Raw genomic sequence first — 14,403 nt, 5'->3', positions numbered from 1 at the left:
ATGCAGGGCTTGATCCCAGGACCCTGGGAAGATTTTATTTATTTATTTGAGAGAGCATGAGCACGGAGAGGGAGAAGCAGACTCCCTGCTGAGTAGGGAGCCCTGTTCTGGGCTCAACGCAGGGCTCAATCCCAAGATGCTGAGATCATGACCTGAGCAGAAGGCAGAGGCTCAACCCACTGAGCCACCGAGGCTCCCCAAGGCTATTTATTTTTTAAGTGCCTGAAATTATATGAGAGGGGAAGCCCTGCACCCAAGCCCTGCTGTGGCGGGTCCTCCACATGACCTTAACCTTCAGCCCAATCAAGCTCGCACCATTCCTCTCGTGCACTCTGCTATTCCATGCGCCCATGATTTTGCACAGACTGTCCCCTCCATGGGACACCCTAACTAGGCCACCCCTCCCACCCTAGTTAATCTGTGCAGTGGGCCTGTGGCTTCGCCTTCTCCAGAGCAGCTCTCTGACCCTCTGAGTCTCTGGTACCCCAGCTCACCTCTGCCACGGCTCTGGTCACATCGAACCGATGCCTCCAGTCTATGAGTCTGCCTCTCAGAGTCCCGCCTTGGAGCCTGGCCTCTCAAACGTGCTCCATGGAGGCTTCAGCTAGATGCAACAGGCCTCATGGGTCTGCCCATGAAATCTGAGTCCTCTGCGCAGCAGGTGATGGGCTGAGCTCACGGGCAGCTACTGAGGACGGGGGTAAAACTCCCTCTGCACCTTCCTGTTTAGCTTCCCCTAAACCTCTGCTTTAGCAGTTTGAAAAGAACCACCTTCCTCGTCTTCCTGGGAGGCTCCTCTGCTTGAGGTAGGGACTAGGGGATGGTGTGGAGTAACTGAATGAGAGAGGGGAAAGGCCAATTAACATTCAGCTAAGAGAGGAAATGATTTCTCCTATCAGCAATAAAAACCGACAGCTCTATCAGAAAATGAGCCAGGGGAGCCGCAGAGCCCCCGGCGAGGCAGGTGGGGAGGGGAGGCGGCGGTGGGCCTAGCCCCCCTGGTAAGGATGGCTGAGGGCAGAGACCACTGCAGGGGGTCAGGGAAGGGTTTGGGCGTCCAGGGGAGCTGCCTTGGGAGGTGCACCGTGTGCTGGCTCCTCGCCTCCCCACTCTGATCCAGCCCCCAGGCAAGAAGACGAGCAGTGTTCGGGTTTTATAGGGAAACTCCCAGCTCTGGCTCTCCTAGCACCTTCTCCCTGTGCACTCGTTTCTTCTGACCTTATCATAAAAGGAAGCCACGTGATGTCTATTTATGGTAGCGGTGTGGTCCGGGGAGAGGAGGCTGGCAGTCCGTGAATTCCAAGGGCTGATGAAATTGCTCCAGCCCTCTCGATCTCTCCATGCCAGGAATGAATAAACGGGCGTGGGGGCAGGGCGATGGGCTCCAGCCCCGGTGGTAGCCGACAGAAAAGTTCCTTTCCGAGCGCTACATTGGTAATTTGTCCTATAAATCAGAGCTTATAAACCAGAGAGGAGTTAATAGGACTCAAGTTCAGTAGCTTTCATGGGAGAGGAAGTGCAGAGAGCAAAGATGGGGAAAAGCACCCTCCTTTGGCCTGGGAGGGAAGATGTTTCTCATTGAAAGGTACAACCATTTCAACTTCCTATTTTGAATGTAATGCATTGGGCTAGAAAAGAGGAGGTCAGTGGAACAGATACAGATACAGCGACACAGAGGAGATCTAAGACGAGAGCAGGTCGTTTTAATTGCGAGCTGGACAGAGCAGATGTTTGGGGTTGTGTTTTGTGTATGGCTCTGGATCCGGTCCTCCCTGATATACAAAAATGAAGCACAAAGACCAGAGAATGAGACTCCGGGCCATGGAGCATGAGCTTCTTCCCAGGGCATTCAAGTGCCCATGGCGGGAAGGTAGGAAGCAGAAACAGTCTGGGGAGACCGTTCAGGGATTCTCCGTCCTCCAGATGTTTGCCTTCAGCAGACGTCAGTGGGGAGAGAGCCAAGGTCCGGGCAGGAACCGTCAGAACCGGGAGCTCTGAAGTGTGCTTGTCCGCGTCACTCCCCAGGGCTTTTGAACTGGGAGTTCTGATCAGCCCTCGTGTCCAGAATGTTCTTCTCCTCCTTCTCTTTTAAAGTGTTCTCAGTGTAGTAGGTATAACAAGGCAATAAACTTAGAGCCTTTAATACCCAAGAATGGCTTCTGGATAAAATCAACAAGTTCAAGTATGTTCATTGATACGTATGATTACCAGGCATCTCTGAAGGTGCACTGGCTGATTTGGGGGTTAATGGCAAAGACATACTAGCTGCTGTTACCACGTGCATTCCAAACTATTAATGGCTTAATTCAAAAGGCATGTGTCTTGTCCATTTAACCCATCTTTTGGCTCTACCCCTGTAGGATTTGTCATCATTGCTTGCCTCTGTCAGTGGAAAGGGAGAGTATGGACAAAGAATATTTCTTTCTTCTTCTTCTTTTTTTTTTTTTTTAGATTTTATTTATTTATTTGACAGAGGGAAAGAGAGATCGATCACAAGTGGGCAGAGAGGCAGGCGGAGAGAGAGGGGGAGGCAGGCTCCCCACCGAGCAGAGAGCCCAATGCGGGGCTCAATCCCAGGACCCTGAGATCATGACCTGAGCCAAAGGTAGAGGCTGAACCCACTGAGCCACCCAGGCACCCCAAGAATATTTATTTCTTAACTGCATTGGCTTGGAAGAAACACACAGTGCGTCTCACGCTCCATTGGCAAGAACTGTCCATCTTGCCAAGGGCAAGGACAATGTGGAAACATGGCTGGACAGCCACTCCCTGGCAGCACCTCTGTGCTGTTGAGGGCTGCGGTGTGACTTTTGGTAGATCCTGTCTTTGTCTTCTCTGGACATCTCTCGGTACCACCTCCCCAAATCATCTGCTACGTAGTACTGAAAATGAAAATATAGAGCCATTTGTGGGATGCAGGTAAAGTAGAGCTGGAAGGGAAATACAGAGCACCAGAATACAGAAGGGAAATACAGAGTTTACGTCTGAAAAGAAGAAGGTCTCAAATCAATAACCTAAATTCCCACTGCAAGAAACCGGATTAAAAAAAAAAAAAAAGAATAAAATAAATCCAAGGCAAGCAGTACGATGGAAAGATAAAGAGGAGAAATCAATGAAATTGACAACAGGAAAACAGACAAAATCAATGAAACAAAAACTGGTTCTTTGGGAAAAAAAATAAAATTTGATATACCTCCAAAATGACCACAATGTGAAAAGAGAGAAAACATAAATCACCAATATCAGGAATGAAATAAGGAGTATCGGGGTGCCTGCGTGGCTCAGTTAGTCAAGTGTCTGCCTTTGGCTCAGGTCATGATCCTAGAGCCCTGGGATCAAAAGTCTCTGCCCCAGCCCTGCTCGTGCCCTCTCACTCACCTTCTCGCTCTCTCAAAAAGGAAAAAAAGAAAGAAAGAAAGAAAGAAAGAAAGAAAGAAAGAAAGAAAGAGTATCACTACAGATCCTACAGCCATTAAAAAGATAATAAAAGAATGCTATGAAAAACTTGACTTGATCATTTAAATGGAATGAACCAACTCCTTAAAGTCACAGACCACCAAAACTCAATCATGATGAGATACATAATCTGAAAAGTCCTATAACTACTATGGAAATTGAATTCATAATTTCAGATCTCCCATAAAAAATGTCTACAGAGTCACCTGGCTGGCTCAGTTGGAAGAACATATGATTCTTGATCTGAGGTCAGGAGTTGGAGCACCATGTAGGTTGTAGAGATAACTAAAAAAATAATAAACTTTAAAAGATCTCTTTAGGGGCGCCTGGGTGGCTCAGTGGGTTAAGCCGCTGCCTTCGGCTCAGGTCATGATCTCAGGGTCCTGGGATCGAGTCCCGCATCGGGCTCTCTGCTCGGCAGGGAGCCTGCTTCCCTCTCTCTCTCTCTCTCTGCCTGCCTCTCCGTCTACTTGTGATCTCTCTCTGTCAAATAAATAAATAAAATCTTAAAAAAAAAAAAAGGTCTCTTTAGGGGCACCTGGGTGGCTCAGTCGATTAAGCGTCTGCCTTTGGCTCAGGTCATGGTCCCAGGACCTTGGGGTGAGCCGCACTGCCTGCTCAGTGGGGAGTCTGCTTCTCCCTCTGCCCCTCCCCGTGTTTGTGTTCTCTTTCTTTCTCTCTCAAATATCTAAATAAAATATTTTTTTTTAAAGAGTCTATGTCCAGGGGCACCTAGGTGGCTCAATGGGTTAAAGCCTCTGCCTTCAGCTCAGGTCATTGATCCCAGGGTCCTGGGATTGAGCCCCACATTGGGATCTCTGCTCAGCAGGGAGCCTGCTTCCTCCTCTCTCTCTCTCTCTGCCTGCCTCTCTGCCTACTTGTGATCTCTGTCAAACAAATAAATAAATTCTTTTTTTAAAAAAGTCTATGTCCAGGGTGGGTTCAAAGAGAATCATACCAAACATTTAGGGAAAAATTGGCGCCTATATTACACAATCTGTTCCCAAAAATGAGAGGGAAGGATACTTCTCAACTTATTTTATGAAGCCAGTATTACCCTGATATCAAAATCAGAAAAGACAGTGTGAAGAAAACCGTAGACTGATAGTTCTCATGAACTTGAAAAGATCCTCAGTGAAATTCTGACAAATCAAATTCAGCAGTACATAAAAAAGAATTACATACCGTACATAACCAGGTGGGTCACAATCTACGTGTGTGAGGCTGCGTCAATATTCAAAAATCGATTAATGTAACTCAACCAGATCAACAGGCTAAAGAAGAAAAAGGATATGATCCTATCACTTAATACAGAAAAAGAATTTTTTACAAAATCTAACACCCATTCATGGTTTAAAATAACCCCCAAACTTTCAACAACCTGAGAATAGGAGGAATAATTTGATAAAGAGCATCTACAAAAAATCAATAGCTAGGGGCGCCTGGGTGGCTCAGTGGGTTAAAGCCTCTGCCTTCAGCTCAGGTCATGATCCCAGGGTCCTGGGATCCAGCCTCACATTGGGCTCTCCACTCAGTGGGGAGCCTGCTTCCCCACCCTGCCACCTACCCCTCTGTCTACTTGTGATCTCTGTCTGTCAAATAAATCAATAAAATTTAAAAAAATCGATAGCTAATACTCCCACAAGTTTTGATATGTCACATTTTCCTTTTCAGTCAATTCACAATACTTTTTAATTTCCCTTTGACTTTCTTTTTGATCCTTGGGTTATCTAGAAGTGTGTTATTTAATTTTCAGACTTTTATTTTTAAGATTTTATTTATTTATTTGGCAGACACAGAGAGAGAGAGAGGGGGAACACAAGCAAGGGGTATGGGAGAAGGAGAAACAGGCTTCCTGCCGACCTGGGAGCCTGATGTGGGGCTCGATCCCAGGACTCTGAGACCATGACCTGAGTGGAAGGCAGAAGCTCAACCCCCTGAGCCACCCAGGTGCCCCAACTTACTGGTTTTCTTTCTTTTTTAAATATTTATTAATTTATTTATTTGACAGAGATCACCAGTAGGCAGACGCAGACAGAGGAAGAGGAGGAAGAAGGCTCCCTGCAGAGCAGAGAGTGTGATTCGGGGCTCGATCCCAGGATCCTGGGATCATGACCTGAGCTGAAGGCAGAGGCTTTAACCCACTGAGCCACCCAGGTGCCCCCAACTTACTGGTTTTCTGTCCACTTGTTTTATCAATTATTGAAGGAAGGATATTGAAATCTTCCACTATAATTGTCAATTCGTGTATTTCTTTCTGCAGATCAGGTTTTGCTTTAAGCATTTTGAAGCTGTTATTACGTGCTTAACCATTTAGAATTGTTATGTCCTCTCTTTTAAAAATATTTTACTTATTATTTGAGAAAGAGAGTGGGAGTGCATGAGTGGGGAGTAGGGGCAGAGGAAGAGGAAGAAGCAGAAGCAGACTTCCTGCTGAGCAGGGAGCCTGATGTGGGGCTTGATCCCAAGATCCCAAGATCAGGACCTGAGCTGAAGGCAGGTGCTTAAACTGAGATACCCAGGTGCCCCCTGTTATGTCCTCTTGATGAATTGGCCCCTTTGTCATTATTATATACCCTTTTTATCATTATAATATATTTTATTGTAAAATTTACTAGGTCTGATATTAATATAGTCTCTCCAGCTTTTTGTTTTGATTAATGATAGCTCCATCTTTTTCCATTCTTCTCCTTGTAATCTATTTGTGTCTTTATTTTGAAGTGTGTGTTACAGGGTGTGCATGCATGTGCAAGCAGAGTGGGGGGGGGAGAGGAAGAGAAAGAATCCTTTTTAAAAAATTATTTTTATTAACATATAATGTATTATTTGCCCCAGGGGTACAGGTCTGTGAATCATCAGGCTTACACATTTCACAGCACTCACCATATCCCATACCCTCCCCAATGTCCATAAACCAACCACCCTATCCCTCCCCACCTCCCCCCAACAACCCTCAGTTTGTTTTGTGAGATTTAGAGTGAGAGAGAGAGAATCTTAAGTAGGCTCCACACCCAGCATGGAACCCAACTTGGGGCTCAGTTTCATAACCCTGAGATCATGACCTAAGTCAAAATCAAGAGTCAGATGCTTTTTTTTTTTTTTTAAGAGCTCTTTCTTTCTTTCTTTCTTTTAAATTTGTTTATTTATTTATTTGAGAGAGAGAAAGAGCAGGAGCAGAGGGAGAGGCAGAGGGAGAAGCAGACTCCTCGCTGAGCTGGGAGCCCGATGTGGGACTCAGTCTCAGGAACTGGGGATCATGACCTGAGCCAAAGGCAGACACTTAACCATCTGAACCATCAAGGTGCCCCTGAAGTGTGTTTCTTATAGACAGCATGCAGCTGAGTCTTGCTTTTTTATTCAGTCTGACACTCACTGCCTTTAAATTTGAATATTTAAGCCACTTATATTTAATATGGCCATTGTTATAAAGGTTTAAATCTAACATTTTGCTATTAATTTTCTTTTTTTTTTTTTTTTTTTTTTTATTTTATTTTATTTTATTTTAAAGATTTTATTTATTTATTTGAGAGAGAGACAGTGAGAGAGAACATGAGCGAGGAGAAGGTCAGAGGGAGAAGCAGACTCCCCATGGAGCTGGGAGCCTGATGTGGGACTCGATCCCGGGACTCCAGGATCATGACCCGAGTCGAAGGCAGTCGTCCAACCAACTGAGCCACCCAGGCGCCCTGCTATTAATTTTCTATTTGTCTTATTGTTTTCTTCCTTTTGGCCTAATTGAATATTTTGAAATTTCTATTGTATCTCATTTGTTGGCTTATTATAACTTTTATTATTGTAATGGTTGCTGTAGGGTTTATAGTACAACTTAAATTAATCAGTCTACCTTGGGGCACCTGGGATGATTAGTCAGAGGAGTGTGTGACATTTGGTCTTGGGGTCATGAGTTTGAGCCCCATGATTGGTGTAAAGGTTGCTAAAAAATATAAATAAACAAGAAGGAAATCACAATCTACCTTTAAGTGATAATATACTGCTTGGTGGAAACTATAAAAACCTTACAATAGTTCCTACATTTCTCCCCTCCTATCTATTAAAAACACCTTGAGTCTCAGCATTACTGACAATTCCAGGAGTGCTAACGCTGTTCTAGACTTCCCCCTTCCCATATTTGTATGTCCCTTCTCTGATAGACAGAAATTGGCTTCCTTATTTCCTCTGTTTGACATTTACCTCCAGACCTTGTGGGCTGCCATTCACCTGAGTGTGTGACCCCACAAACTCATTAGGGGTCTACCAGGTCCTAACAGCCTACAAAAAAGGGGAAAAACCAGTGAGTATTTTCTAAAGCAGAGAAGAAAAGAAAAGAGGAAGAGCTACAGTAGTCTATCAGACCTCTCTTGCTTGCTTGACCAGATTTTCCTGGCTCATCCTGTCCTTTTTGCCTGGACTTGGAATCAACCAAGAAGCCCTAGCTCCTTTTAGTGGAAAATGGTGTTTAAAGACCACAGTCGGGGCGCCTGGGTGGCTCAGTGGATTGAGCCGCTGCCTTCGGCTCAGGTCATGATCTCAGAGTCCTGGGATCGAGCCCCGCATCGGGCTCTCTGCTCAGCAGGGAGCCTGCTTCCCCCTCTGTCTCTGCCTGCCTCTCTGCCTACTTGTGATCTCTCTCTCTGTCAAATAAAATAAATAAAATCTTAAAAAAAAAAAAAAAAAAAAAAAAAAAAAAAAAAAAAAATAAAGACCACAGTCTTGGAGTCAAGTGTTTTGTCACTGCTTGATTATTAGTTTTTAAGTGCCTTTAGTGGCTAGAGCTGGGAAATACCTTTCATTTTAAAGAGAAAATGTGGAGTGCCTGGCTGGCTCAGTCAGTAGAGTGTGGAATTCCTGATCTCAGGGTTGTGAGTTTGAGCCCCACGTTGGGTGTAGACATTAGTTAAAAATAAAATATATTTGGGAGGTAAGTGGAGGGATGGGGTAGTTGGGTGATGGGCATTAAGGTGGGTACTTGTAGTGAGCTCTGGGTATTATATGCAACTGATGAGTTACAAAATTCTACCTCTGAAACTAATAATATACTATATGTTAATTAATTAAATTTAATTTTTAAAAAGAAATAAAATATTTTTAAATTAAATAAATAAATAAGAGATGCACCATGTGTTTACGTTCATATTGCCAGCTTAAATTTAGGATTATAGGGTTTTTACTTATCTTCTTTGATTTGATTCTTTTTTCTTTTCTTTTTTCTCTTCTGCTGAAAATCTTGGTTCCTAAGAACATTAACATATGACTTATTTGTTTTATCCCTATGCATAATTATATTGTTATAAACATCATATAGTGTATATTAAATTATATTATGTATTTTGGAAAAATACCAATAGTGTTGCTAACAATATAACTACTAAAAGATTTATTTCCTCTTTTTATTTATTTGTGTATATATATATATATTTTTTTTTTAAAGATTTTTATTTATTTATTTGACAGACAGAGATCACAAGTAGGCAGAGCAGCAGGCCGGGGGGTGGGGAGCAAGCTCCCTGCTGAGCAGAGAGCCCGATGTGGGGCTCGATCCCAGGACCCTGAGATCGTGACCTGGACCGAAGGCAGAGGCTTAACCCACTGAGCCATGCAGGCGCCCCTATTTAATTTTTTTTTAAAGATTTTATTTATTTGACAGACGGGGATAACAAGTAGGCAGAGAGGGAGTAGGGGAAGCAGGCTCTCTGCTGAGCAGGGAGCCCGACGTGGTGCTCCATCCCGGGACCCTGAGATCACGACCTGAGCTGCCCAGGTGCCCCTATTTATTTAATTTTTTGATTTTATTTATTTATTTGTCAGAGAGAGAGAAAGAGAGAGAGAGAGCACAAGCATGGGGGGCAGCAGGCAGAGGGAGAAGCAGGCTCCCCGCTGAGCGAGGAGCCTGATGTGGGACTTGGGATCATGACCTAAGCCAAAGGCAGATGTTTAACCGACTGAGGCACCCATGTGGCCCTGATCCTTTTATTTTAAATTTTTCTTTATTTATTTTTAAGTTTATTTATTTAGTTTTAGTAATCTCTATACCCATTGTGGCTTGAACTCACAATCTGAGATCAAGAGTCTCACACTCTTCCAACAGCCAACCAGGCACCCCCCATTTATTTGCTCCTTTAAAAAAAAATATTTAGGGATTTAGGGTATCTCATTCTGGAATGTATGATAAAATTACTTACTCTTTTTTTTTTACTAAATAACTTTTTTTTGTTGTTAAGATATTATTTATTTATTTGACAGAGAGACACCACAAGTAGGTAGAGAGACAGGCAGAGAGAGAGAGAGAGGAGGAAGCAGGCTCCCTGCGGAGCAGAGAGTCCAATGTGGGGCTCGATCCCAGGACCCTGAGATCATGACCTGAGCTGAAGGCAGAGGCTTTAACCCACTGAGCCACCCAGGCACCCCATGGTAAAATTACTTAGTCTTGAAATAGTTCCTCTGGGTGGGTGACCCACCAACTTTACATACAGTTACATCTATTTGTTTCATTTGCTTCTATTTTTTAGGGGATTATTTCCATTTCAGTTTAATTAGGTTTATAATCGAATAAAGCATTTCCATGGTTCCAGAGTCAAAAGTACAAAACAGTGTCTTTGGAGAAGTCTAGCTCTACTCATGTTCTCTCTACACTGTTCCCTATCAATCCATCTGTCTGATATTGGCTTTTAGGTTTTCCTTTCTTTGTTTAATATAAACAAATACTTTTATATGCTTGGGCCACTTCTCCTTCTTAAAAAGTAGGATACAATATACATTTTTCTCCTCTGGATTCAGTGCACCTGTTCGATGGATTTAAAAAAAATTTTTTTTTCTTAAGATTTTATTTATTATTTGACAGAGAGAGACACAGTGAAAGAGGGAACACAAGCACGGGGAGTGGGAGTGGGAGAAGCAAGCTTCCTGTAGAGCAAGGAGCCCAAGCTGGGGCTTGATCCTAGGATCCTGGGATCATGACCTGAACCAAAGGCAGATGCTTAACAACTGAGACACCCAGGTGCCCCATTTGATGGCTTTAAAAAGTGGCAAAGGACATGGGTTCCTTGTTCGAAGGCCATATCAATGACCTGATGACTAGGTTTATATTCTATGTATTTTGAATTCCCCTTGAACACACAGCATGGTCATTACAAGTCATTTATTGAATGTATGCCCTGAACCAGTCATTGTACTAGGCATTTTATTTATTTTTATTTTTTAAAAAGATTTTACCCTTCTTTTATGTATTTTTTTAAGTAGGCTCCACGCTCAGTGTGGAGCCCAACATGGGGCTTGAACTCACAACCCTGAGATCAAGACCTGAACTGAGATCAAGAGTCAGATGCTTAACTGAGTGACCCAGCCAGGAGCCCCAAGATTTTTTTTTTAATGTAACCTCTACACCCAACATGGGGCTCAAACTCCCAACCCCAAAATCAAAAGCCACACGTTCTTGCGACTGAGCCAGGCTGGTGTCCCATGCTGAGCGTTTTCTAGGCTGTATGAGTTAGCTCTTGCTGTGTAACAAAAAAAAACAAAGATCTTAGCTTAAAGCAACAGACATTTTTATCTCATAGTTTCTGCAGGTCAGTAGTCTGGGCACAGTTTAGTTGGGTCTTCTGACTCCCGAGTGTTCCATGAGGTTGCCATCGAAGTGTCGCCAAGGCTGTGGTCATCTCCAGGCTTGGCCGGGGAAGGACTGGTGGCCGAGCTCACTCATGGGGTTGTTGGCGGGATTTCCTGGCAGATGGGTGGCTTGTGGCTGTCCTCAGTTTCTTGCTGTGTGGGCCTCCCCATAGAGCAGCTCATGATATAGAATCATGATACAGAATCAGAGAGCAAGTGAGCGCAGGAGGGCAAGGGAGGGGAGGGGAGAAGGAGGGAGGGTCCGCCAGTCACTGTCGTTCAGAGCCTGATCTCAGCTGCCACAGCGCATCAGTTCTGCTGTTGGGCGGAAGTAGGCAGTTAAGTCCAACTCTACAGGAGGGAAGGGGTTACACGCGGCTGTGCATGGGGGAAACGGGGGTGGGGAGGAATCCAGTGCCTTTTAGAAGCTGCCTCTTAGCCTGCCCCAGGCTTTACCCGTTTAACTCTCACAACAGCCTTGTGAAGGATGGATTACCGTCCCCACTTTATAGATGAGAAAAATGAGGCAGGGACATTGTAGGCGATCCATGCAGCGTCCCAGAGCCAGGAGGGGGCGGGGCTGGGTCTGAAAGGCAGCCTGGCTCCAGGGGCCGTGTCTGCAAGGATCCGGCAGGTGGTCCCCGCATGGGTTCTACGGTGTGAACCGGCCACTGGAATAAAAGCATCTTGGAATTTCGACCCAGATCACGTATCTCAAAGTACCTGACTCAGCGGAACTCCCACGCAAGTCTTGATTTTTCTGTGCTTTTTGCTCGGTTCTAGATTTCCATCGGAACCCTCAGTCCCCACCATCCCCAGCAAGGCTGTGGAGAGTTGCAACTGGATGGTGTTTTCTGGAGAACACGAATGTCCGAGTTAATCTGAAAAGACAAAACTCTGTTCTTTCCACATGCCCTGCAGAGACGCCTGGCGTTTAAACTTTTTAATCATTTACATTAAATCCTCAAGTACAATCGTAGTCATTTTTTCTCATCCAGGACATCTCTGGGAGAACTTGCGATGTACTAGATACTGCTCTGCTAGTGAACAAAGGAGATGGCATTCTGGCACTTTCTAGTTGCGGGGGGGGGGGGGGGGGAGACAGACGGTCCCTCACTCAACCGATCAGCCAATCACATGTATAGTGTGAGAGAGAGTGACAGCCTGCCAAGGAGGAAATATATCCAGGAGGGGGTAGGAACAAACCGTGCAGAGATAGGTGGGGGTCGTGGGGAGAACATTCCAGAAATGGGGAACAGCAAGGATCGGGCAGGTGGTCCCCGCACGGGTTCTACGGTGTGAACCGGCCACTGGAAGAAAGTGGAGGAAAGTGTGAGGCGGAGGCCCCAGAGTTTAGGGCTGGGGGTGGAGGGGTGGGGGTGGGGTGGGGAGGAAGACCTCATCCTTTGCTGGGGAGGGTGATGGTGGGGAGGAGCAGGTTGGTGGGGGAGGGGCTTGACAATGGGCTTGGCCGTGGAAGGTCAGAGGAGCCCACTGGACCCCAAGTGGAGGCTTTGAGGAGGATGCTGGGCATTGGAGTCTGGAGTCAGGGTTAAGGGGTTGGCCAGAGGGCTGAAGCTGAGAGTCCAAGCCCTCCAGTGACTTATCACGCCGGCGAGCGTGAGCAGGGAGGAGATTTGAAGACAGCCTTGGACTTGCCAGGGGAAACCAGGCGGGAGCGGATCCCAGAACCAAGGGGGTGTGGCCTGGGATTACAGCCCCAAGATCATTGGACCTCGATAAGGGCCACTCAGAGAGAGGAGGGGACGTTAGCTTATCCGAAAGAGATCTATCTGGAGGGAGTGGGAGGAGGGGGAGGGACACAGACAATGCAGACATTCTTTGAAGGAATCTTCTAGATCAGAGGACCGGCACGCTTCTTGGAAAGTGATGCTGGGCCAAGAGAGGCTTTTGTGGGGTTTGTGATGGTTTTGTAAGAAGGGAGAAATGACAGTGTGTTTGCGTGTTGGCACACTGCTGGGAAGGAGTGGGTAGTGAGGGGGAAATGGTGCAGGGGTGGGGGCTGCTGAAGCATCGGGCTGGGGTCAGCAAGAAGGGTGCCAGGTGGGGGCGGACACGGAAGGACTGCAGAGTCTTACTGAGTTCCTAGCATGAACCAGCATCACTGCTGTAGATGGGGGTGGTGGGGGAGGTGTGGTGGGGGAGAGGAGGACCGGGGCTTGGGGAGGGGTGTCAGCAGCAAATAACAGAACTGCCGGCCCCCACGGAGCTTCCAATACCCTACGGAGAGGTGGGCGCAAAACCAGGTAAAGAAAGATTTAACAAAAGACAGGGCACTGGGCACCTGGATGGCTCAGTGGGTTAAACCTCTGCCTTCGGCTCAGGTCATGATCTTAGGGTCCTGGGATGGAGCCCCGCATCGGGCTCTCTGCTCAATGGGGAGCCTGCTTCCTCCTTTCTCTCTCTCTCTCTCTGCCTGCCTCTCCACCTACTGGAGATTGAAATAAATGATATCTTTAAAAAAAAAAAAAAAAAAAAAGGGCACTAAGCGCCGCGTGGAACCCAGGGCAGGGAGGGAGATGCTGGGTTTGGGGAGGGATGCATCTTAGGTGGGGTGGCCCGGAAAGGCCTGGCTAGGAGAGTAACATTTTATACAAGCGAGGCAAACAGGGACAGGAGGGACAGTCCTGGGTGTGAGGGTGGGGCAGGGCTCCAGGCAGGGGCACAGCAAGGCTCCAGTGGGAGCAGGTGGCTGGTCAGCCCGGAAGGAGGCTGGCAGGTGGGTGAGATCAAGAGAGAAGGGGCGGAGACTGGGCAGAAGGTAACCTGGTCCAGGCATCGGCCGGGCATTGGCTAAGCCCCAGGGAGCTTCGACCCAGAGAGAGAGAGAGAAAGAAAGAGAGAGAAGTGATGAGAAGCTGTCGCAGGTGTTTGCGGATGTGGTGTGATCCCATCTGGCTTTTGTGTTTAACTCCATCTCTCTGGCTACTGGGTTGAGCCCAGGCTGGGGAAGGACACAGAGGCAGCGACTGGGAGCCTCACAGGAGGCGGGAGGCAGGGGCCAGAGGGGCCTCTATCCTGGTGACATTTCGCAGGTAGAGGCGACTGTGGGTGTGAGAGACGGGCCCAGGGCTCACCCGAACAATCAGAAGAGCGTAGCCAGGAGAGCCTGAGGGAGGTCTTGGTTGGCAGGTCCCCATTCCTTCAGTGAGAGGGAAGCAGCCTGGGCAGGTGGGAGTCCCCCCCGGGGAGCAGGGCAGGGACTGGGTCGGGTGGCCGTGGGTTACAGGAAGGAGGCCCGGGGCCCCATCCAGCAGAGCACCTTTGACTGTGAATGAGACTGGTCAGCGGGAACGTGCATGTCCCCAGCCACTTTCAGGAGTG

At 46.7% G+C, this 14,403-nt stretch overlaps 1 long non-coding RNA gene across 1 annotated transcript in view; it reads left to right on the top strand.

The window, feature by feature from the left end:
* Window positions 1-12,130, top strand: part of LOC131839568 (uncharacterized) — a 66,421-nt gene extending 54,291 nt beyond the window's left edge. Inside the window, exon 9 of the long non-coding RNA XR_009356989.1 lies at window positions 11,842-12,130. This is a non-coding gene — a long non-coding RNA (uncharacterized LOC131839568). The remainder of the gene's footprint in view (window positions 1-11,841) is intronic.
* The last annotated feature ends 2,273 nt before the right edge of the window (window positions 12,131-14,403 follow it).

The sequence above is a fragment of the Mustela lutreola genome, chromosome 8 (assembly GCF_030435805.1).
Source record: "Mustela lutreola isolate mMusLut2 chromosome 8, mMusLut2.pri, whole genome shotgun sequence".
NCBI lineage: Eukaryota > Metazoa > Chordata > Mammalia > Carnivora > Mustelidae > Mustela > Mustela lutreola.
This window is presented reverse-complemented; position numbering and strand designations above follow the sequence as displayed.